The 24,460-nt window shown below is 43.8% G+C and overlaps 1 protein-coding gene and 1 long non-coding RNA gene across 5 annotated transcripts in view; one reads left to right on the forward strand and one right to left on the reverse strand.

The window, feature by feature from the left end:
- The window catches only part of GADL1 (glutamate decarboxylase like 1), a 650,110-nt gene that overhangs the window by 482,718 nt on the left and 142,932 nt on the right, over positions 1 to 24,460 (reverse strand). For 2 of the 4 annotated variants that reach the window (XM_044934158.2, XM_044934157.2), the window contains exon 1: positions 19,046 to 19,282. The exons of the other annotated variants lie outside the window; for them this stretch is intronic. The gene's annotated coding sequence lies outside the window, so the exon portion shown is untranslated. Of the gene's footprint in view, positions 1 to 19,045; positions 19,283 to 24,460 lie in introns of those variants that run through there. 4 annotated transcript variants of the gene reach the window in all.
- LOC123331045 lies at positions 17,864 to 19,750 on the forward strand. The gene is made up of 2 exons (XR_006547490.2): positions 17,864 to 18,937; positions 19,581 to 19,750. It is a non-coding gene; the product is annotated as an uncharacterized LOC123331045 (long non-coding RNA).

Below are 24,460 nucleotides of genomic sequence, written 5' to 3' on the forward strand. Positions count from 1 at the left end.
CTATGACCGCCCCCTCCCCCGGCCTTCACATTTATCGTCACTTATAACCTGCGAACTCCTTCAGGGTGGGACCAAGTTCTCCTATTCATCTGTTTCCCCTGAGTCCTGAGAACACACAGAAGACGTTCAATAAATGTTCGCCAGAATCAAATGTTTGCCCATGGCCTTCTACATTGATTCCAGACTTCTCTTGGCTTTTCTGAGCTTTCATAACCAAGCCCCAGCTGAATAACCTCATTTTCCATTTGCTCTCAAGAACCTCCACATTTATTAAGTTTTTTGTTCTCATGGTTTCCCAATGTACTTCGCTCAGTCTGCCCCTCTCCTCAAGCTGATGTAGGAACCCATTCCACAGCGCTTCACCTCCGCTTCTGGAATTCTACACAAACTTTACATAAGATCCAATTCAAGTTGTCTACTTCTTGAGAAGATTTCTTTGATTCTTTTATCTGATGTTACCCCTGTTCCAAAACTCTTATTTCACAAGTTAGAGCTTAACACAGATTTCATTTTTAATGTCTGCTGTTTGGGTGCTGATTCAGTTGTCTCAGTTCCAAGGTCCTAAAAGTCAAAGATTGCGTGATAAATGTCCCTCGTAGTCCACCCCCTCCCAATCCCACCAAGCACAATGCTGCTGAGTGGACAAATCCCACAGAGCAACTAAGGAACACGAGACTTCAATCTTGGCCCATTCACAGATTTTTATCACTGCATTAATTCTTTTAAATCACACCTTATTTTCACGTGTATTTCTCTGACCACTAGATGCTGAATATCTTCATATTTATCAGACATTTACACTTCTTCTTTCATTGACCAGTTCATACACTGAATATTCTGGTTTGGGTTTAGTTTGAAATCTGAGCTTGAGATGTAGTCTTGGGAACTCATAGCCTGGGTGTAGTCCTTGAAATAATGGTTTTGGATAAGACAGACCAGGGAGTGTGGAAGGTACAGCAACCCAACTGTCTTGTCAAAAAATTATATGGATTTCAATAGTTTTTCAGAATTATTTAGCAATAGAAATAGGCCATTTATAACCTAATCTTAAGCCCTCAGCTCACATTTGATGCTGTAGGTTTTTGTTGGGATACACTACATCATGTTTCCAAGAGCCAAACATATTGTTCAGTGGGAACTTTCCAGAAGGCACTGTCAATAAAGCTGTGCCTGGCCTCCAATTTGACACTGTGAGATGGAGACATTGCTGGCAAGAGATGGTAGCTGCACTGGGTTCTGGATAGAGCTGAGAGTGGTCCAAAATAATGGAATCGTAGCATCTGCTCTGCCTGGGCATAAATTGTTTAGAGCAATTTCTTTGGCTACTGGGCCAAAGTCAGCATTACCCATTGCAGATTGGAGAGTCTGAAACGTTGACATACAGTTCACTGTTAAGCAAAGCAAGCCATGTTGTTGTAAGTCAAATAGCCATCATATTAGCTATGCAAGGAAATAATTTTGAGAGATGCCAAAGGGTCAGGATATGCCATTAGCCACTTTACTACAACAGGATATATCAAGGGCACAAGTACAGGCTAGCATGCTTGGCTGATATAGCCAGACATGGGGGTCCTAATGCTACAGCCACAGACTGCTGAAGACACCAGATTCTACGAGGGGAAGTGATTATGCTTTATCTACCCCCAGGTCAGGGATCATGAAAGTTACATTTGTTCTTCCAACAGCAAGAGAAAAGGGCAGGGGATGATAAAACTCCACCACCATGAGATCTCATTCCAGCCCTGCCATCCTAGAATCAGAACAAACAGGGGGAATGAGGCTAGCCAAAGATGCATTCTTCATTCCCAAACACAGATGGTCACAGTAATAATCATGGTTATAATAACAACAACCAGAGTTAGCAATGAATAAGTACCTTCTCTATGCTGGGGACTGTGCTGTAATACTAACACAACCCCATAAGGCAGGGTGGATCATTTAGGAAATTACTCATGGCTTGGCCTAATCTTTCTGGAGATCTTTCTCCTCCAGAACTTCCTCAGGATGCAAAAACCCTTGCTATTTTATAGAAGCACCATTCGACTCTAGCCTCATGTACAATACACAGTGTGAACACAATCTTTGGTTTAATTTTGCCTCCACTAGTTCTTTTTTTTTGGTCTTGGTGCATATCTATGTAGCCATCTAAGAGGGCAGATTAACACTAGGAGTGAAGACTTCCAAACTCTGTGCCCTTGCAACATACAAGGAGGAAAGGCTGACAAAACAAACTGATTTGTTCTCTTGGATGCTAGGTAAGAAAATCTAGCCTACTACCTAGGAACCACTCTAAGACCTTGGAAGGACACCAAAGAATCCTTGATTGTGTGGGTGTGCTATTCTCAAAAAGTTATTTTTATGATTAACTTCTATTCTGAATGACAAATGGGAAAAGAAATTCTTGAACTTTTATACCAAACAATTGCCAAGCTTTGTTTTACTGTAGTGACTCAGAGAATTATATTGTCCTGACCTCAGAAGTCTTCATTCTGTTTCACAAAGTAAATAAACCAAAACAAAACTTTTTTCTTCTCCTTTGAAGAGATACTCAGAATTCTGCTCGAGGACGATCAACCCATGTTATAGGTTAATTGCTTTCTTCACCATTATTCTTGTCTGTGCATACTGTCAACTTTGAGTCTGCATCTTTTAACCAGTAATTAAAAGTTAGGAATTCAGCTGTTAATTCACTAGCAAACCACACTTCCTTTTTTCCCTACCTTTGTGATCCGTCTTTATTATTTAGTCATGTGATACGATAAAGTAATAGTGATACTAAAATAATAGCAGTGAAAAAGACAAAACCGAGTAAAGCCATCCATTGGAAAGACTTTGGAGAAAATGGACATCAGAAAAAGATCTCATTCATTCGGGAAGCCTTCATGGACCCTGTGTGCCAGACACTGTGAGGCCCAGTCCTGAGCATGGAGGAGCTGGAGGTGAGCTGGAGCCAGCATCGCATGGTGAGAACCTGAGCCTTGCAGGCAGGTGGAGCTGGCCTGGGCCTATCCCGGGGGAATAGGAAATAGCCAGCTTTCTACCAGTCTCTGACTGGTTCTCTGAATTGCAGAGGTTACTCACCTGAATTTTTAACTTTATCTTTTGAGGTACTTAAAAGTTCAAACATAAGAAATAATAAAGAGATGACCTGTACAGCCTTAACTCAGTTTCCCCAGCAGGAACATCCTGCATAACTATAGTAAATATCACAACTAGGAAAGTGGTATTGATACAATCTACCCACCATGCAGCTTTTACTAGTTTTACACACACTCAGTATGGGTGCATATATACCTGTATTTTTGTACAGTTTGTCATATATGTGGATCTGTGCAGCCAAAAGCAGTCAGGGTACAGAGGACCCCTCATGCTACCCTTTTATAGCCACAGTCAGCTCCCTCCCTCTAACCCTCTGGCAGCCACTAACCTGATCTCCATCTCTAGGACTGAGATAGATGGAGTCACAGAGCACAACCTTCCAAGACTGGCTCTTTTCACTCAGCATAAGTTACAAAATACCGAGCTGTGGTAACAACAGTAGGTTCCTTTTTATTACTAATAGCATCATGGTGTAGATGGGCCACCATTAGTTTAACCAGGTACCCATTGAAATACATTTGGGTTGTTTTCAGTTTTATAGCCAATAAAGTTTCTATGAACACTCACCAATAGGTTTTGTGTGAATATTAGTTTTTGTTTCTCTGGGATAAATACCCAGGAGTACACTTCTGGGTTGTACTATAGTTTTATAAGAAATTTCCAAGTGTTTTTCTAGAGTGGCTATACCATTTTACATTTCCACAGCAATACACGAGTGATCCAGTTTCTCCACACCCTTGCCAGTTTTGATGTTATCACTATTGTTTCTTTTTCTCATTCTGATAGGTGTGTAGTTATATCTCATGGAAGATTTAATTTGCACGTCCCCAGTAGCTAATGATATTTACTATCTTTTCATACGCTCATTTGCCATCTGCATATTCTTCTCAGTGAAATGTCTGTTCACATCTGTTGTTCGTTTTCTCACTGGATTGTTTGTTTAATTTTTTCTGTGGAGTTTTAAGAGTTCTTTATATATTTTAGATATAAGGTCTTTGCTAAACATGTGCTTGCAAATATTTTCTCTCATATTGTTTTTTTATCCTGTAGCTTATGTTTTTATCCTGAACAGCTGAGCAAAGCAAAAGTTTTTTTTATTTTAATGATATCCAGTTTCTCAACTTTTATGGATCATGCTTTTTGGTGTCAATCCCCCCATGACACCAAGAGAACTCTCCACTAGCCCCATGTCCTAAATGCTTTCTATGTTCTTTTCATAAAGATTTTGTAGCTTTACATTTAAATCATGACACACTTTGAGTTGCTTTCCTGGTGGCTCAGGTGGTAAAGAATCCGCCTGCAATGTGGGAGACCTGGGTTTGATCCCTGGGTTGGGAAGATCCCCTGGAAGAGGGCATGGCAACCCACTCCAGTATTCTTGCCTGGAGAATCCCATGGACAGAGGAACCTGGTGGGCTACAGTTCATGGGGTCATGAAGAGCTGGACACAACTGAGCGAATAAGCATGCACACTTTGAGTTAATTTTTGTAGAAGATATGAGATTTTGTTTGGGGCTTTGTTTATTCTGCCTATGGATGTCCAACTGCTACAGCATCATTTGTTGAAAAGAACATTTTTCCCCATTGGATTGCTTTTGCAACTTTGTCAAAAATCAGCTGGGCATAATTGTGTGGGTCTATAACTAGGATTTCTCTGTTCTGCTCAATTGATTAAACTATCCATTCAATCCTGTCCATCAGACACCACACTGCATGATGACTACTACAGCTATATAGTAAGTTTTAATATCAGCTTCCCAGGTGGCTCAGTGGTAAACAATCTGCCTACTAACTAGGAGATGCAGGTTCTATCCCTGTATGAGAAGATCCCCTAGAAAAGGAAATGGCAACCCACTCCAGTATTCTTGTCTGAAAAACCCCATACACAAGGGAGTCTGGCGGGCTACAGTCCATGAGACCTCAAAAGAATCAGAAACGACTTAGCAACTAAACAACAAGCCTCAACATCAGGTAGCATGATTGTTATTGTTGTTGTTGTTGAGTCGCTAAGTCATGTCGGACCCTTGGCGGCCCCATAGACTGCAACACCTCAGGCACCTGTCTTCCACTATCTCCCAGAGTTTGCTCAAATTCATGTCCATTGAGTCAGTGAAGCTATTAATATCTAACCATGTCATCCTTTGCTGCTCCCTTTACCTTTTTCCTTCTATCTCTCCCAGCATCAGGGTCTTTTCCAATGAGTCGGCTCTTCGCATCAGATGGCCAAATGATTTGAGTTTCAGCTTCAGCATCAGTCCTTCCAATGAATATTCAGGGCTAATTTCATTTAGGATTGACTGGTTTGATCTTGCAGTCCAAGAGATTATCAAGAGTCTTCTCCAGCACCACAATTTGAAAGCATCGGTCCTTTGGCACTCAGTCTTCTTTAGGGTCCAATTCTCACATCTCCACATGACTACTGGAAAAACCATAGCTTTGACTATACAGATTTTTATTGGCAAAGTGATGTCTCTGCTTTCAAATATGCTATCTGGGTTTGTCATAGCTTTCCTTCCAAGGAGAAAGAGTCTTTTAATTTCATGGCTGCAGTCATTGACTGCAGTGATTCTGGAGCCCAAGAAAAAGTCACTGCTTCCACTTTTCCCCCTATATTTACCATGCAGTGATGGGACAAGATGCCATGATCTTAGTTTTCTGAATGTTGAATTTCAAGCCAGCTTTTTCACCCTCATCAAGAGGCTCTTTAGGTCCTTTTAACTTTCTGCCATTAGAGTGGTATCATCTGCATATATGAGGTTGTTGATATGTCTCCTGGCAATCTTGTTTCAGCTTGTGATTCATCCAGCCAGGCATCTCACATGATGTACTCTGCATATAAATTAGATAAGCACAGAGACCATATACAGCCTTGACATACTCCTTTCCCAATTTGGAAGCACTCAGTTGTTTCAAGTCCAGTTCTAACTTGCGTCTTAACCCACATACAGGTTTCTCAGGAGTCAGGTAAGGTGATCTAGTACTTCCATCTCTTGAAGAATTTTCCAGTTTGCTGTGATCCACACAGTCAAAGGCTTTAGCAGAGTCAATGAAGCAGAAGTAGATGTTTTTCTACAACTCCCTTGCTTTCTCCATGATCCAACAAATGTTGGCAATTTGATCCCTGGTTCCTCTGCCTCTTCAAAACCCAGCTTGTACATCTGAATTTCACAGTTCACATAGTGCTGAAGCCTAGCTTAAAGAATTTTGAGGACACCCTTGCTAGTGTGTGAAATGAGTGCAAATGTACAGTAGTTTGAACATTCTTTGGCACTGTCCTTCTTTGGGATTAGAACTGACCTTTTCCAGTCCTGTGGCCACTGTTGAGTTTTCCAAATTTGCTAACATATTGAGTACAGCACTTTTACAGCATCATCTTTTAGGATTTGAAATAGCGCAACTGGAATTCCATCACCTCCACTAGATTTGTTCATAGTAATGCTTCCTAAGGCTCACTTGACTTTGCATTCCAGGACGTCTGACTCTAGGTGAGTGATCACACCATCCTGATTATCTGGGTCACGAAGATCTTTTTTGTATAGTTCTTCTGTGTATTCTTTCCACCTCTTCTTAATATCTTCTGCTTCTGTTAGGTCCTGACTGTTTCTGTCCTTTATCATGCCCTTCCTTGCATGAAATGCTCCCTTGATAGCTCCAATTTTCTTAAAGAGATTTCTAGTCTTTCCCATCCTATTATTTCCCTATATTTCTTTGCATTGTTCATTTAAGAAGGCCTTATCTCTCCTTGCTGTTCTCTGGAACTCTGCATTCAGTTGGGTATATCTGCCTTTTTCCTTTGCCTGTTGCTTCTCTTCTTTCCTCAGCTATTTGTAACACCTCCTCAGGCAACCACTTTGACTTCTTGTGTTTCCTTTTCATTTAAGATGGTTTTGGTCACTGCCTCTTGTACAATGGTACAAATCTCTGTCCATAGTTCTTCAGGCACTTTGTCTACCAGATCTAATCCCATGAATCTATCCATCATCTCCACTGAATAATCATAGGGATTTGATTTAGGTCATACCTGAATGGCCTAGTGGTTTTCCCTACTTTCTTCAATTTAAGCCTGAATTTTGCAATAAGGAGTTCATGATCTGAGCCACAGTCAGCTCCCAGTCTTGTTTTTGCTGTCTGTACAGAGCTTCTCCATCTTTGAGTACAAAGAATATAATCAATCTGATTTCTATACTGACTATTTGGTGAGATTCATATGTAAAGTCACCTCTTGCAATGTTGGAAAAGGGTGTTTGCTATGACCAATGTGTTTGCTTGACAAAACTTTGCTAGCCTTTGCTTTATTTTGTACTCCAAGGCCAATCTTGCCTGTTGACTTCCTAATTTTGCATTTCAATCCTCCATGATGAAAAGGATATCTTTTTTTTTGGCGTTAGTAAAAAGGTGTTGTAGGTCTTCATAGACCCATTCAATTTCAGCTTCTTTGGCATTAGTGGTTGGTACACAGACTTGGATTACTGTGATGTTGAGTGGTTTGCCTTGGACAGAAACTGAGATCATTCTGTCATTTTGGAGGTTGCACCCAAGTACTGTATTTTGGACTCTTGTTGACTATGATGGCTACTCCATCTCTTCTAAGGGATTCTTGCCCTCAGTGGTAGATGTAATAGTCATCTGAATTAAATTCGCCCAATCCTGTCCATTTTAGTTCACTGACTCCTAAGATACTGACCCCTAAGATACTGACCTTCACTCTTGCCATCTCCTGCTTGACCACTTCCAATTTATCTTGATTCATGGACCTAACATTCCAGGTTCCTATGCAATATGATTCTTTACAGCATCAGATGTTACTTTCACCACCAGTCACATCCACAACTGAGCATCATTTCTGCTTTGACCCAGTCACTTTCTAAAGCTATTAGTAATTGCCCTCTGCTCTTCCCCACTAGCATACCAGACACCTTCTGATCTGGGGAGGCGGGGGTGCTCATCTTCTGGTATCATATCTTTTCGCCTTTTCATACTGTTCATGGGGGTCTCAAGGCAAGGATACTGCAGTGGGTTGCCATTTCCTCCTCTAGTGGACCACATTTTGTCAGAACTCTTCACTATGACCCATCCATCTTGGGTGGCCCTGCACAGCATGGCTCATAACTTCATTGAGTTACACAAGCCCCTTTGCCATGACAAGGCTGTGATCCATGAAGCAGGTAGCATGACTACTCCCGCTGTATTCTTTTTTTCCAAAATATTTTAGTTATTCTAAGTCATGTGCATTTTCATGTAAATTTTTAAATAAGCCTGTCTGTGTGTATTAAAAGCCATGCTGGGATTTTGATAAGATTTGCATTCAACCTATAAATCAATTCTGGGAAAACTGACATCTTTGCTATGTTGAGTCTTGCAATGCATGAACATAACCTTGATTTTAATTGTCCCCTGTGGGATTCTTTGCCTCAGCTCCTGGGTTAAAACATCCCTGGGGCCCACATCTGCTGAAACTACCACAGCCTTTGGACCCAGAGCTGCCCTCACTGGTCCTGGTCTCTGGCACAATCCCCTCTGATTACAGCTTTGGCTACTAACTGTAACACAACAGGAAAAGCCAGAATTTGAGCTTGAATTCTACAGCCATCACATGTCAGCTGAGGAACCACAGTCTTGATTTCCTTCGCTATGGGATAACAATACCTGCCTCGGAGCATTTCAATAGCTAGGTCTTAAAAAGAGACTTTTATTATCTCTCTAACACATGAGCCTCCCACTTACCTAAGCTGGTGAGTAACTAGATTTTAGTATCTAAAATGCCAAACTGCAAGCAACCTTAATAGTAAAACTTCACCTATTAATTCAACATTTCTATTTGTTGTGATCATTCTGGACCCTAGTATTATCTGTATTTTTATCCTAGTCATTGAAAAATAATAAAAAGAAGGCAAACAGACATGGACAGAGTGTGACACACACTAGAGAAATCTGTTCTGCTGTAGGTCCTTTGGCTCAGTGAACAGAAAGACATTCTTGGAAATTAGGCAAAAGAGATGGATTTTAAAATGGGTTCCCTGGTGGCTCAGTTTGTAAAGAGACCACCTGCAATGCAGGAGACCTGGGTTCAATCCCTGGGTTGGGAAGACAACCTGGAGAAGGAAATGGCAATCCACTCCAGTATTCATGTATTTCTTCCAGGGAAATCCTATGGACAGAGGAGCCTGATGGGCTATATAGCCCATGGGGTCACAAGAGTCAGACACAACTTGGTGACTCAACCATCACCACCATGGATTAAAAGGAAATCGAAGAATCATGTCTGGGAGCAATGGAAGCTGGCAGTGCCAAAATCAGGAACATGGCTGTCTTGCGGCTCTAACCACCATTTCTTTATCTATGTCACTCTACTCAAGATGTGAAGAACTAGTGAAAGGTCCTCTTGGCTGAGCTCAGGCACTGTGACCAGCTCCTGGCTGGACCAGAAAGTAGGAGGAAGGATCTGGCTGACAAGCCCCTTCAGCATCTGTCACAGAAAGATTCCACCAAAGCTGCTCACAGTGGAGGGCAGGCTGTGTCCCAGATGGAGTCACGTGCTCTCGGGAGGGGATGTGAGCACTTACATACCACCAAGTGTCAAAAGTGTATGCTAATTTTTTTCATTTGATCATGATTCACTAATTAGCAATGTCTGGCAATGACTATTCATCCAGAAAGAGATCCACCCAGTTGTGCAGGAATATAGATCCACCTGCTCCACCAAGGATGTGTTAACAAATAGACAGCTTCACCAAGGATGTGTTAACAAATAGACAGTCTTGCTGAAATGCAGGTGTGTGAAGCCTAGGACATTTCATGAATCTACTGGATTTACAGCCCTCATGTTGGAATTGAAGCTGCCAAGCTGATTGTATAGTGAACTCAAGTCTCTTAACCTCGGTGCTCAAATTTTCTCATTGACAAAAAAGAGATAACGGTTCTAATCTCACACTTCGGTGGGGTTTTTTAAATTACAAAGTACAACATACCTTATTTGTTACCTGTATGATAGTTATAACCTCAACTGCCTTTTTTATAAGCAGAGACCACCAGGTGGAGATCCCTCAATTTTGTTTCGATTTTTAAAATAAGATTGAGGCAACAAACCAGAGAGAGGAAATCTCGACAGACTTTTGAGTTATTCTGCAGGACAGACAAAAAGAGAAATGGAAGCCCTCCTGCCATTTGAAGAAATCTGGGAGGGAGCGGTGAGGAGCAGGGCGGGGAGAAAGGGAGGAAGGCCCAAGAGGTGGCAATGGCAATGACATCACGCTTTATGATGACACCCATCCCATGCCCCCCTGGAGACCCTCCCCAAAGGGCAGTTTCATGTTCCAGTGGGCACCCTACAGCGCAATGGAAGTTGCAAGGAATGAGAACCCAAGTAGCAAAGAAAACCCATCCCACTTGGATCCCCACCCTATGATGCAGCAGAAATCTGGGATTTCAAGCTCCATGCACCATGGAATTTAGGGGCTAAAAACAAACACACAGGGACCTCCAGGGGCAAGCAAGCCTCCTGCACCTTCTGGATTACATACATTGGCCTTCATATCTCAGAACAACAGAAAATTAAAAATCCCTAGCCCTTGGGTGAGTTTTCTCAAGCAGAAAAAGGAAAAGAAAAGTTCTTTGTGCCTTTATTCCATCTTTGATCTTCCATCCATTCTCTAAGGGCACAAATGACTGTTTATAAATGTTTCCATACAAAAATTATACTATGAATAGCCATCATAGTCAACAAAAGAGTCCAAAATGCAGTACTTGGATGTAATCTCAAAAATGACAGAATGATCTCTGTTCGTTTCCAAGGCAAACCATTCAAGATCATAGTAATCCAAGGCTATGCCCCAACCAGTAATGCTGAATAAGCTGAAGTTGAATAGTTCTAGGAAGACCTACAGGACCTTTTAGAACACTCAAAAAAGATATTCTTTTCATTATAGGGGACTGGAACGCAAAAGTAAGAAGTCAAGAAACACCTGAAGTAACAGGCAAATTTGGCCTTGGAGTACAGAATGAAACAGGGCAAAGACTCAGAATTTTGCCAAGAGAACATACTGATCAGAGCAAACACCCTCTTTCAACAACACAAGAGAAGACTCTACACATGGACATCACCAAATGGTCAACACCGAAATCTGGCTGATTATATTCTTTGCAGCCAAAGATGAAGAAGCTCTATAAAGTCAGCAAAAACAAGACCGGGAGCTGACTGTGGCTCAGATCACGAACTCCTTATTGCCAAATTCAGACTGAAATTGAAGAAAGTAGGGTAAACCACTAGACCATTCAGGTATGACCTAAATCAAATCCCTTATGATTATACAGTGGAAGTGAGAAATAGATTTAAGGGCCTAGATCTGATAGAGTGCCTGAAGATCTATGGACGGAGGTTCATGACAATGTACAGGAGATAGGGACCAAGACCATCCCCATGGAAAAGAAATGCAAAAAAGCAAAATGGCTCTCTGAGGAGGCCTTACAAATAGCTGTGAAAAGAAGAGAAGCAAAAAACAGAGAAAAGGAAAGATATACACATTTGAATGCAGAGTTCCAAAGAACAGCAAGGAGAGATAAGAAAGCCTTCCACAACGATCAGGGTAAAGAAATAGAGGAAAACAATACAATGGGAAAGACTAGAGATCTCTTCAAGAAAATTAGAGATACCAAGGGAACATTTCATGCAAAGATGGACCCTAATAAAGGACAGAAATGGTATAAACCTAATAGAAGAAGAAGATATTAAGAAGAGGGGGCAAGAATACACAGAAGAACTATACAAAAAAGATCTTCACGACCCAGATGATCACGATGGTGTGATCACTCACCTGGAGCCACACATCCTGGAATGTGAAGTCAAGTGGGCCTTAGGAAGCATCACTACGAACAAAGCTAGTGGAGGTGATGGAATTCCAGTTCAGCTACTTCAAATTCTGAAAGATGATGCTGTGAAAGTGCTGCACTCAATATGCCAGCAAATTTGGAAAACTCAGCAGTGGCCACAGGACTGGAAAAGGTCAGTTTTCATTCCAGTCCCAAAGAAAGGCAATGCCAAAGAAAGCTCAAACTCCCGCACAACTGCACTCATCTCACACACTAGTAAAGTAAGGCTCAAAATTCTCCAAGCCAGGCTTCAGCAGTACATGAACCATGAACTTCCAGATGTTCAAGCTGGTTTTAGAAAAGGCAGAGGAACCAGAGGTCAAATTGTCAACATCCACTGGATCACTGAAAAAGCAAGAGAGTTACAAAAAAAAACATCTATTTCTGTTTTATTGACTATGCCAAAGCCTTTGACTGTGTGGATCACAATAAATTGTGGAAAATTCTAAAAGAGATGGGAATACCAGACCACCTGACCTGCCTCCTGAGAAATCTATATGCAGGTGAGGAAGCAACAGTTAGAACTGGACATGGAACAACAGACTGGTTCCAAATAGGAAAAGGAGTATGTCAAGGCTGTATATTGTCACCCTGCTTATTTAACTTAAATGCAGAGTACATCATGAGAAACGCTGGACTGGAAGAAGCACAAGCTGAAATCAAGATTGCTGGGAGAAATATCAATAACCTCAGATATGCAGATGACACCACCCTTTATGGCAGAAAGTGAAGAAGAACTGAAGAGCTTCTTGATGAAAGTGAAAGAGGAAAGTGAAAAAGTTGGCTTAAAGCTCAACATTCAGAAAACGAAGATCATGGCATCTGGTCCCGTCCCATCACTTCATGGCAAATAGATGGGGAAACAGTGGGAACAGTGGCACACTTTATTTTGGGGGCTCCAAAATCCCTGAAGATGGTGACTGCAGCCATGAAATTAAAAGACACTTGTCCTTGGAAGAAAAGCTATGACCAACTTAGACAGCATATTAAAAAGCAGAGACATTACTTTGCCAACAAAGGTCCATCTAATCAAGGCTATGGTTTTTCCAGCAGTCACGTATGAATGTGAGAGTCGGACTATAAAGAAAGCTGAGCACAGAAGATGCATTTGAACTGTGGTGTTGGAAAAGACTCTTGAGAGTCCCTTGGTCTGCAAGGAGATCCAATCAGTCCATCCTAAAGGAGATCAGTCCTGGGTGTTCATTGGAAGGACTGATGTTGGAACTGAAACTCCAATCCTTTGTCCACCTGATGTGAAGAACTAACTCATTTGAAAAGACGCTGATGCTGGGAAAGATTGAAGGCAGGAAAAGAAGGGGATGATAGAGGATGAGATGGTTGGATGGCATCACCAACTCAACAGACATGAGTTGGGTAAACTCCAGGAGTTGGTGATGAACAGGGAGGCCTGGCCTCCTGCACTCCATGGGGTCACAAAGAGTTGGACACAACTGAGTACTCTTGCCTGGAAAATCCCATGGACAAAGGAGCCTGGTAGGCTGCAGTCCATGCTAAGGGTCAGACACGACTGAGCGACTTCACTTTCACTTTTCACTTTCCTGCATTGGAGAAGGAAATGGCAATCCACTCCAGTGTTCTTGCCTGGAGAATCCCAGGGACGGGGGAGCCTGGTGGGCTGCCGTCTACGGGGTCGCACAGAGTCGGACACGACTGAAGTGACTTAGCAGCAGCAGCAGAGCAACTGAACTGAACTGATAAATGTTTCCATATAAAAATCACTCTCCAGGCCTTTTTGTTTGTAGTGGGTGTGGTGGTTTCCTACTGCATGCAGACTTTCACGTGGAAGGCTTTTTCTTTCGAACCAAAAGTATGGAAAACCAGCACCCTTTGATGGTCATGTGCTACAATCCTTTGTCTGTGGGCTCTTTGGTCACATACTTTGCAGGGTACACAATCCGTCACAGACATGAGTAGGGGGTGCCTGCCATGTGGAAGGCCTCCAGCCCATTTCCACAGGAGGTGCCTAACCACAGCCTATGCAGAACATGAGTCTGTCCTCCAGCACGTGGCCCTCCCATTCCAGCCACAGCCAGGGCTGCAGACCGAACACCAGAGCAGCCAAATCCCAGCCTCTGGGGTGGACACAGGTGAAACGATAAGCTAGGCCCATTGGGCTCTCTTCCTTGGGAGTTTGAAACGGGATGTGGGTAAGACAATGCAGAAAGTGTAGGTCGAGGCAGGGCATGAGATAGCTCTAGAGGCCCCGAGGAATCATGACCAAACCAGAATGAGGAGAAACCAAGCCAACAGTAGGAGAAGGAAGCAGACAGAAGAAAATCAGTTGCTTCATATTTGCCCATCTGTTCTGAGCACAAGCCACACCTTCACCCACCTCCTCCAATTCTCTCTTCCTCCTCCTATCTCCTCTCTTCTGCGCATAAACACACCAAAGTGCAATGGTTACAGCTGCCTTTATGGCTGATGTAAATGCATGGTTCCAATTCCCTGGTTTCTCCCACTCCAGAACAAGATCATAAAGACATGCTGACCATCTTGTCACATGCAGGCATAATGACACCAAGGCCTTTCCTTGTGGTCTCAAAGTACCCAGACAGAACACCTGAACACTTAAGTTTTCCACCATGGCACTCTCCCCTCCATAGAATCTATCTGTAGCCTCAGAGGAAGAGAGGCTGGCTCTTGCAAACCTCCCAGGATGCCAACACTCAGCCATCACCAGCTAAAGAAGAAAGAAGGTCGACACAGTGTGGATGCTAGGCAATGCTTCCTTTGCTGTTCATTCAGGCCGTCAATTCTGTAGTGGGTTTGTGAAGAAGGGAAACAGAAAAGGATGTGGAAGTAATGTCACTGTCGGCCACGATATGTATGTGTGGGGGGTGGGGGGGAAACAGAGCTGAACGTATTTTCAGGATGTGGAAAGTAGATATGGCTCAACCAAAGAATTTATAGCTGTCGCTGGCACCCCCAAGACCATAAAACTGTGCACAGAAGCTACTTTTAGGCTTTGAGGATCAAAGAACTAGATTCAAAACATAGATAATAGAGTAACAACTGCTGCTCAACAGGGAGCAGGAGATAAAAATAATTTGCTATACTTCACTGGATCCCACCCCCATACCTTTAACACAGCAATCCCAGGTACTTAATTTATTAGAGTGTGCGCAGGCGTCACAGATGAGAGAAAATGCTATCAGTGATGGAGGAAACAGGAGACAGAAGATCTTCAGCCAGCAGTTAAACAAGAGTAAGGTTTCAGAAGCCAATGAAGGTACAGCAGGAGGAAAGGAATTCCTAGGAAAGCAGGTCTCCTTGCCTTAGGTCAGTAAAAGCCATCTACATAAAGAAATTCATATCTCATTTTTTAAATTACTTGAAAATAGGCTATTGCTTCAATTAAGAGACTGAATTAATTTCCTAGAATTAATTTGTTTTCTGGGTTTGAAGTCAGTCATGAATGACACAGACCAAAAGGTACACTCCCTCTCCCAACCCATCTTTTAAACAACAGATCTCCCTCCAGCAACCATTAAACGGCACCCTAGAGCTATAAAGTAGCTATCAAGAATGAAATGTTAAAGCTGGCAGAATGAAAGCTGGCTAAAGGTGACATACCCTCGTACCTCCGTGCTGACCCAAAGGAAGTGCTGGCTGTAGGAGACCCGTCTGTTGCGATGCCTGTGGACTTGCGCAGCAGCACTTTAATGAAGAAATAGAAAGGACTGGACTGCAGGCTCACTCCCCCACCACCGCTCCTTCCTAAAGTCTCCTCTTTGCCCCTCACAATCGTCAGGGACAACAGGCTGGGGGTGTTGATGGTAGACAGATGGAAAAAACACTTGATCTTATGGACTCGGTGAGAGCTTTTGATTCAAAGTAATGAGTAACTACTGTTTGAAGTCCCAGCCATAAAAAATTAATAATAATTTAAGTAGTCACTTTCCCCCAAAGTCGTCTTCTCCAATCCCACAAGTTGTAACATACTAAAGGAATACTTTCATTTATGCGTCCAAATACGTAATTCAGGGTGAGATTTCATGTGATATAGCCACAGGGAACTTTCTGGAAGAAAAAGGCAGTCTCCAAATGGGATATATAAACTGCTTTAAGGTTTTAAGATTTGGCAGAGCATACTGTGCTTTCGCTACACATAAGCCAGAAATGGCAGAGAAAAGAATTGGGTTTTCTAGGCACTGCAACAGAGCAGGTGATGGCACCCCACTCCAGTACTCTTGCCTGGAAAATTCCATGGATGGAGGAGCCTGGTAGGCTGCAGTCCATGGGGTTGCTAAGAGTCGAACACGACTGAACGACTTCACTTTCACTTTTCACTTTCAGGCATTGGAGAAGGAAATGGCAACCCACTCCAGTGTTCTTGCCTGGAGAGTCCCAGTGATGGCGGAGCCTAGTGGGCTGCCGTCTATGGGGTCGCACAGAGTCGGACACGACTGAAACGACTTAGCAGCAGCAGCAGGCACTGCAAAGGGACTTGCCTAGTGTTTCAGTAGGTTCACAGAATGCAGCAAGCCGGACAGGCGGTGTCCTCAACACAAAGCAACACAGAGCCCTGAGCTTCCAGCTGGCAAGGGGACCCCGCAGACAAAATAGGATGCTTTTCAATTAGCTGGCATCTCACCAATGGGGCCTGGAGAAGGCAATGGCACCCCACTCCAGTACTCTTGCCTGGAGAATCCCATGGACGGAAGAGCCTGGTAGGCTGCAGTCCATGGAGTCTCGAAGAGTCAGACATGACTGAGCGACTTCACTTTCTCACATTGGAGAAGGAAATGGCAACGCACGCCAGTGTTCTTGCCTGGAGAATCCCAGGGATGGCAGAGCCTGGTGGGCTGCCGTCTATGCGGTCGCACAGAGTCGGACACGACTGAAGTGACTTAGCAGCAGCAGCACCGATGGGGATGGAGGGGTGTTGCAGAAGGATAAAGTGGGAGGGGGACTGGGAAACAGGCATAGAGGGACACGTGGATTCTGGAAGTGGGAAATTATTTTTCAAGCATAGAGAAACAACTTTAAAATATTACTAAGGAATTAATGTATGAGATGGTTGAATGGCATCACCGACTTGATGGACATGAGTCTGAGCAAGCTCCAGGAGTTGGTGATGGATAGGGAAGCCTAGCGTGCTGCAGTCAATGGGGTTGCAAAGAGTCGAACACAGCTGAGCAACTGAACTGAGCCAAACTGAATGTATAAAAAGTGTCGTCAGCAGGAAGGAGTATAAAGCAGGGATTGTTGTTGTTTAATTGCTCAGTTGTATCCAACTCTTTGCAACCCTATGGACTGTAGTCCACCAGGCTCCTCTGTCCATGGGATTCCTCAGGCAAGAATACTGGAGTGGGTTGCCATTTCCTTCTCCAGAGGATCTTCCTGACCCAAGGATCAAACCCGTGTCTCCTGCATTGGCAGGCAGATTCTTTACCACTGAGCCACTGGGGAAGCAGGGATACATGTGTCATAAAAAATACACTGTGGCCAAGATCCCCTGACCATTAAGACCACAGATGACTGGGATGTCTCTGGTGGTCCACTGGCTAAGACATCACACTCCCAATGCAGGGGGCCAGGGTTCGGTCCCTGGTCAAGGAACTAGATCTCGCAAGCCACAACTAAGACCTGGTGCAGCCAAATAATTTTTTTTTTTTTAAAGACCACAGATAAATGAACAGAAAAATCTAATCAAGCAGATGGATGGCAATCTCCAAGGGATAAGTCATTTCACTGGGTATATATACCCTGGCCAGGTATATACTAAGAGCAGAAATGTAAACATATACACATATACACATATGCATCTGGAGGTAGAGCATCCCATGACCCGAGAACAGGAGGCACTGGGAAAATTCATTCACAAGGACTTTTTAATTGCTTTGTGTATGTTTTTCCTCTTCCCCATTTCTTCCGATGGTGATTAGGATTGTGTTTTGAAATCATGATCTACAACTGCAGCACTGTAATTACATAAATATGGCATCATAAATGAAGGTTAGCGCTAGAAATAGCAGAGCAGAGAGAGGTGCTATTTGTCTCTATGGATGCAAGTGTATGTGCATATTTTACAACAAATCTCCAATATACGTGGTATTTGGAAATCCTTTGCTAGTCCAAGCAAGGGCAGCTTAAGAAAAAGAATAAGTGCCTCATTCTCGTTTTCAGCTGAAAAAGATGACAGCAAAAAAGGCAGGTTTTTCTAGTCATGGTTAAGTGGAAATAATTAGGTAAGAGCTAGGTTCTGACTGAGCTTTACACTGAACTCAGGGCCCTGCCCTGGCCCGTGCTGAGGGGGCCCAGGGCTCTGCCTGGGGGCAGCACTCAGTCTGGGGTGGTACATCCTGTCAGTGGTACCACTCAGCACCCCCTGGAGCCCCAGGGAATGTCTATTAAGCACCATTCAGAACAGGAGAACTACCTTCCTCCCTACTCTCACCCATTCCTGCCCTCAGATCACCAACCAGATCTTCAACCCATAGGGGTGGGAGTCGGAAGATAAACAGCTCAGCTTCTTCCATTCTCAGGAAAAAGGAAAATTCTAAAGTGTATTCCATAAGAGTCACACGGAGTAAGTGGCAGTCCTAAAATATGTCAAAAAATTCTTTGAACTTCAGTCTTTAAAAAGGTGAAGCCCAATTCCCCTGCCCTCAAGTGCAAGAAACATTTAGCGACACGCCTAATGACTAGAACATGATGAGACTTCCCAGCTGAGGTGGTGAAAACGCGGCCTCTAGGGAAAGCCAGAGCCATGTCGTGAGAACACAGGCAGCTCGCGGGGAGGCCCGCACAGCGAGGGACGAGGCGTGCCACCGACAACCAGCGCCCGCGCACCAGCTGCGTGGTGGAGCCTCCTTGGAGACGGATCCTGCACCCCTTCCAGCCTTCAGATGCTGCTGCTCCGACCACCATCTTGACTAAAATCTTACCAGAGGTCTTGAGCCAGAGCTGCCCAGATAAGCCAGTTCTGAATCCCTCAGCTACAGGAAATGTAAGTATAATAAATAGTTCTTGCTTAAGCCATTAAATTGCGGAGTAATTTGTTACCCAACAGTCCTAGCGGCATAGACCCCAATGTCCGCAGCTGTAACCTACTCACCAACTCCCTCGCTGTGCTCCCGTAGATCACGTCCGAATTCAATGACCTGCACTCAGCATTCCTGTCTCCACATTTGCCTTTGGTGTCTCAGACATCCCATATAAGGCCAATATTATTATTATCCTCATTTTAAGGATGAGAAAACACACAAAGGTTAGAGGTACACAGCAGGCCGTGACAGAGTGAGATTCCCTGAATCCTACTTCACTGCCCTCTTCTTCCTCCAGCTGCATCCCTCCAACCCAATCCTCTTTGCAGTTAAGCAATCTCTCCTCCCTCCCCAAGAACAATTAGTTAATTTTCTCATTCACTGTGGACAAAGGCACCCACCATAATCATAAAATGTAACCAAAAAAAAAAAAATACTAAGCAAATTCAACAACAAAAGCAGGAACTCTGAGTCACTGAAGTTTCAGTGTGTTTATTTTTCCTAATGCTACCTGTACATGGCAGGGAGAAATAATTAGCAAATTAACGGTCTGTTCTTTGTTGAGACTGATGCAAAGGCTGGATATGACTCTCTTTGTTCTTACAGGGCTGGTCTAAAACTGCTGATCAACGTCACTTGTGATTTACTGAAGTCATGAACAAGCGACATGCTGTGTGGGCAAGAAACAATGAAGAGGAAACCTATATGTGTTATGCTTTCTGTTCTGATCGAATAAAATGGACAGCCAACTTCAGCTGTCAGACATCTAATCATAATCATTATCGTGCTATGTGATAATTAGGCATAGATGGGACATGAATGACTCTTGATAGCACCATTTTATTAAACAATAACTTTTGTGTTTTTCTTCTCTCTTTAATAGTTTTCCAATATCCCAGCTCTACTTGGTGTCACTGTATTTTTTCCACTGAGCCTAACTGACAGAAGAGAACCCATGTGGGCTTTGGAACCAAACCAGTCACGCAGGCTGTGTGACCTTGATAAAGGCACCTTATGTCTCTGGACTCTTGTATAAGATGGAAATGAGGCCCCTCCCGCAGGATGGATATGAGCATCAAATGAGAAACTGAAAGAAACTTCTAGCACAGTCTTAATATGCAGTAGGCACTCGATGAAGTCTTCCTGTCTCTTATATCCACATGACTGCCACGTCCATTAATGTCAGAGGTTCTCAATCTTCTCCCCATGACTTATTTTCTTGTGCCTTGGATCCCATTCCCTGAAGCGCCTGCCTTCAATCTCCAAGTCACATGGTTTCACACTAAAATTCCCCCAAAGACTTCCTATTTACTGAAAGAATACTACCAAAGTAATCAGGAAAACTGGCTTTGAGATCATTCATAGAAATAGACAGGTTTAAAATTTAGCTAGGAGCAAAGAGTGTCAGCACCTTAGCGTGAATAATTTCTAGTTACAGACAAATGATGACGGTAAGGCCTCTATTTGGTTTGGGTATAGCTGGTGAGAAACTGGAAGGAACTAAGTCAACTGAAAGACCTAAAGGAAAAAAAAAACAACTGTGGAACCCAATAAGCACCCAGTGAGAGGCTGCTGGTGTTTTGGAATAATTTAGGTAATACATAAGGATGGAAAGTGTCCACAAAAATATTCCACATCCTTACGGCTATATGCTCTCCTGCCCTTTGGCAGGCACGGCAAAGGCAAAAAGTTTGCTGCTCTGAAGTACCAACGCCCACTGATACTCACAACAGCTCATAACCACAACAGTAACTAATAACGACCACTTCTTAAAGGCTAACATTTATTCACATACCAAGGTTACCAAATAGCTTTTCTGTCTTACCTCATTTGACCTTCTTACAGCCTGAGTGGATACCATTAACTCCATTTCACAGATAAGCCAACTGAGACCCAGACAGGTTAGATGTCATGCCCAAGAAGCCCATGAATAATAAGCAATAGAATCAGATCTGAACTCTTAACCTCACACTCTCGTCTCTTATCAGCTTCCCTCTATTAGCTTGTTTGAGGGATAAATGGACACTAATTTATGAATTCTCCAGTTAGCTTTTCTTGCACCGTATTGGCTTTCAGACCGACAAGCACACACATCCAAATCACAAACAGGATGCTGTAGAAAGAGCTTAAAAATAACCGTGTCCTGGGAATTCCCTGGTGGTCCAGTGGTTAGGACTCGGCCCTTTCACTGTCAGAGCTCAGGTTCAATTTCTGGTTGGGGAACTAAGACCCCGCAAGCCACCCAGCGAGGTTAAAAATAAACAAATACGTAAATAATGGTTTAATGACCTTTGAGAAAGTTCCTGGTGAATAGAGAGTCTGCTTCCCAGGGCCCAGGGCAATGGCAAGTGGGCTGTGTTAGGACCACTGTAGACAAAAGACCACACAGTGATAAAGTCTCATTCTTTGGAGCAATTGTGGCAGCAAATAGTCCCATCTGCGGTGCCACTTTTCTCTGCAGAAGGAAGCATTCAGAGCTGGCCACCAAAGGCAGACCTTGACTGGATCCCCTATGAAGTAAACCTACAATCCGTTTTTTTCCAACTTCCCCATGCCATCACAGGGAATTCTGACCACAAATGTCAGATTTCTCTGTAAAGCTCTCAACCTCTCTGGAAAAGAACCACTGTCCAATATCAGAAATGGAAGCATCACTTTCAAAACAAGGCAGTGAGGCTACAGGAGACCCACCCTGAGCCAGACTGTGCCAGGAGCTGGGGTCCCTGGGCCAGGTGCAGATGGACGAGGTCCTCCCAGGGCTCAGCATCAGTGTCTCCTGGAGATACTTAAAATCCCAGCAGGTCTCTATTGAGAACTAATTATTGCCTATCAATTCCAAAACTCCGCAAATAGGAAGGAGGCCTTAGTCTTGCTAAAGGTCTGATTCTCCTGTTCAGCTCCAGCTGAAAAACACTATTAGAGCAGAATCTAGAATGTTCCAAACTTTCTAGATTCGAGAATCCCCCGAGGTTCCTAGTAAAAATACAGATTCGGGGACTTCCCCGGCGGTCCGGCGGTTAAGACTCTGAGCGTCCACTGTAAGTGGGCGGGGTTCCCTCCCTGGTAGGGGAACTAAGACCCCGCAAGCAGCACCGCAAAGCAAAAACAAAACCAAAACAGATTCATGGTTCCTGATTTTTATCTCCTGAATCAGAATTTTGAGAAAGGGCTTGGGAATATATGTATTTTTGAACAAAAGCCCAATGATTCTCAGGGTTGGGAAAGTTAGACCAAACCTGTTAACTGTCCTCGAAAAATCGACAAAGTGAAAAGCCGATCGATGGAATAAGAGAATATTTGCAAGTCGTCTCTCTGACAAGAGGTTCACGGCCAGACTACATAAGGAAACCCCACAAGCCCCAAACAAGAAGACAGCTCGGTTTCATAAAGGGGTTGGGGGATGGCGCGGGGCAGGAAGGGAAGCAGGGCTGAAGCGAGGCCTTTTCTCCCCGTAAAACCAGCCGGACTGGGCGCGAAGCTCCCGCGCGCGCACCCTGGCGGCGGTCCTGGGAATGGTGACTCCCCGCCGTCTCTTCCCGCCCTGCCCGAACCAAGTTCCGCAGGTACCCCAGACCTGGCTTAGCACCCCGCCCAGTGATGTGCGTGTAAGGACCACGGCTCACAACTGTTCATCGTAAATTTAATGCAGCTGTACCCTCGGTACGCCTTGCAAAATTCAGTATGGGTTTTGATCATTGTATCACGGTAGTGTCACAAAGTCATACCACAGATAAACGCTTGATTTCTATCCCCTTTGGCGAGGAAGTTGCTTACCACCCCATCCACCCCCGTTCCATTGCCAAAAGGGTAGAGTTCTGACCCGAATGTTGGCTGATTTTCCTTTATATTAAGAATTAAGTAAAATGAAACAGTGAAACCCTTCCTTCCCCGGGAAAACAGGCAAAGGACTTGAACTGACATTTCTCCAAAGACAAGCTAGCAAGCATATGAAAAGATGCTCAGTAAACATGACTCAGTAGAGATGTAAGTCAAAACCACAGTGAGATATCACCTCACACCCATTGGGATGGCCATTATCAAGGAAAAAAGTGGAAAATAACAAGTGATGTTGAGGATGCAGAAAAACTGGAATCCATGTTCACTGTTGGCAGGAATGTAAAATGGTGCAAAGCTTCTGTGGAAAACAGTATGGCAGTTTCTCCAAAAATTAAACATGCAACTATTGTATGATCCAGAAATCCCACTCCTGGTACAAATCTAATTCAAAATAGGGTCTTTCCGGTATGTCTATACTGCCATGCTCATTGTAGCTTTATTCACAACAGTCATGAGCTGTTGAAGCTCTCAAGATAGTCAATGTCAGAGTCTGTCACCAAAACAGTGTAACCATGAAAAATGCTTGAATAATAGAATGCTGTGCCCAGAAAGAGTCAAAAATCATATCTACTCTCTCCAGGTTTTCTGTGCTTGAAACAGAGACAAAAGCAAAACTACCCACATGGTTTTGTGGGTCTTTCAGTGTCCCCAAACCTTGGCATGACCTCAGAGGGAAACTTCCAATAGGGCCACTTGTTGGCAGTACTCTCTGATCCATGGTGGGAGGGCAGATCCTGAAGGTACTGAAGGCAGAAGCAGGGAATAAGTCAGTGATGAGCAAAGGGAAGGCAACTCCACTCTCAGCAACCATGGTGGGAAATTTCAACGCTTTATTTATTTTTAATGTATTTGTATTCGGCTGCATCTGGTCTCAGTTGCAGCACGCAGGATCTTTGTTGTGTCACACAGCGTCTTCATTCTGGCACACACACTCGAGTTGTGTTGCACAGGCTCCAGAGCATGAGGGGCTCAGCAGCTGTGGCACGCGGGCTTAGTGGCTCCAGGACACTTAACCACTGGTGGTGGTTCAGTTGCTCACTTGTGTCTGACTCTTGCGACCCCATGGGCTGTAGCTCCTCTGTCCGTGGGATTCTCCAGGCAAGAATACTGGAGTGAGTTGTCATTTCCTTCTCCAGGGGATCTTTTCGACCCAAGAATCAAACCCAGGTCTCCTGCATTCCAGCCAGATTCTTTACCAACTGAGTTACAAGGGAAGTTTGACCGCTGGACCACCAGGGAAATCCTGAGAGTTCAACATTTTTAATCATAAGATAACCCAGTAGAAACTGTTCTTTCAACTCCTGAGCTTTCAGGTGGGGGTGGAAACTGGTTGCAGTCTCAGGAATGAGTTATTGGCAATGTCATGGGAGAAAATGAAGTCGCTCAGTTGTGTCTGACTCTTTGCGACCCCATGGACTATAGACTACCATGCTCCTCTGTCCATGGGATTTTCCAGGCAAGAGTACTGGAGTGGGTTGCCATTTCCTTCTCCAGAGGATCCTCCCAACCCAGGGACTGAACCTGGGTCTCCCGCATTGTAGGTAGACGCTTTACCATCTGAGCCACCAGGGAAGTCCTCATGGGAGAAATGTTAATTTTTAAAAAGGTATTCCCAGGGCCCTGGATTCGATGCAGGGTCTCTGAACAAC

This window comes from Bubalus bubalis, chromosome 21 (assembly GCF_019923935.1).
Source record: "Bubalus bubalis isolate 160015118507 breed Murrah chromosome 21, NDDB_SH_1, whole genome shotgun sequence".
Classification (NCBI taxonomy): domain Eukaryota; kingdom Metazoa; phylum Chordata; class Mammalia; order Artiodactyla; family Bovidae; genus Bubalus; species Bubalus bubalis.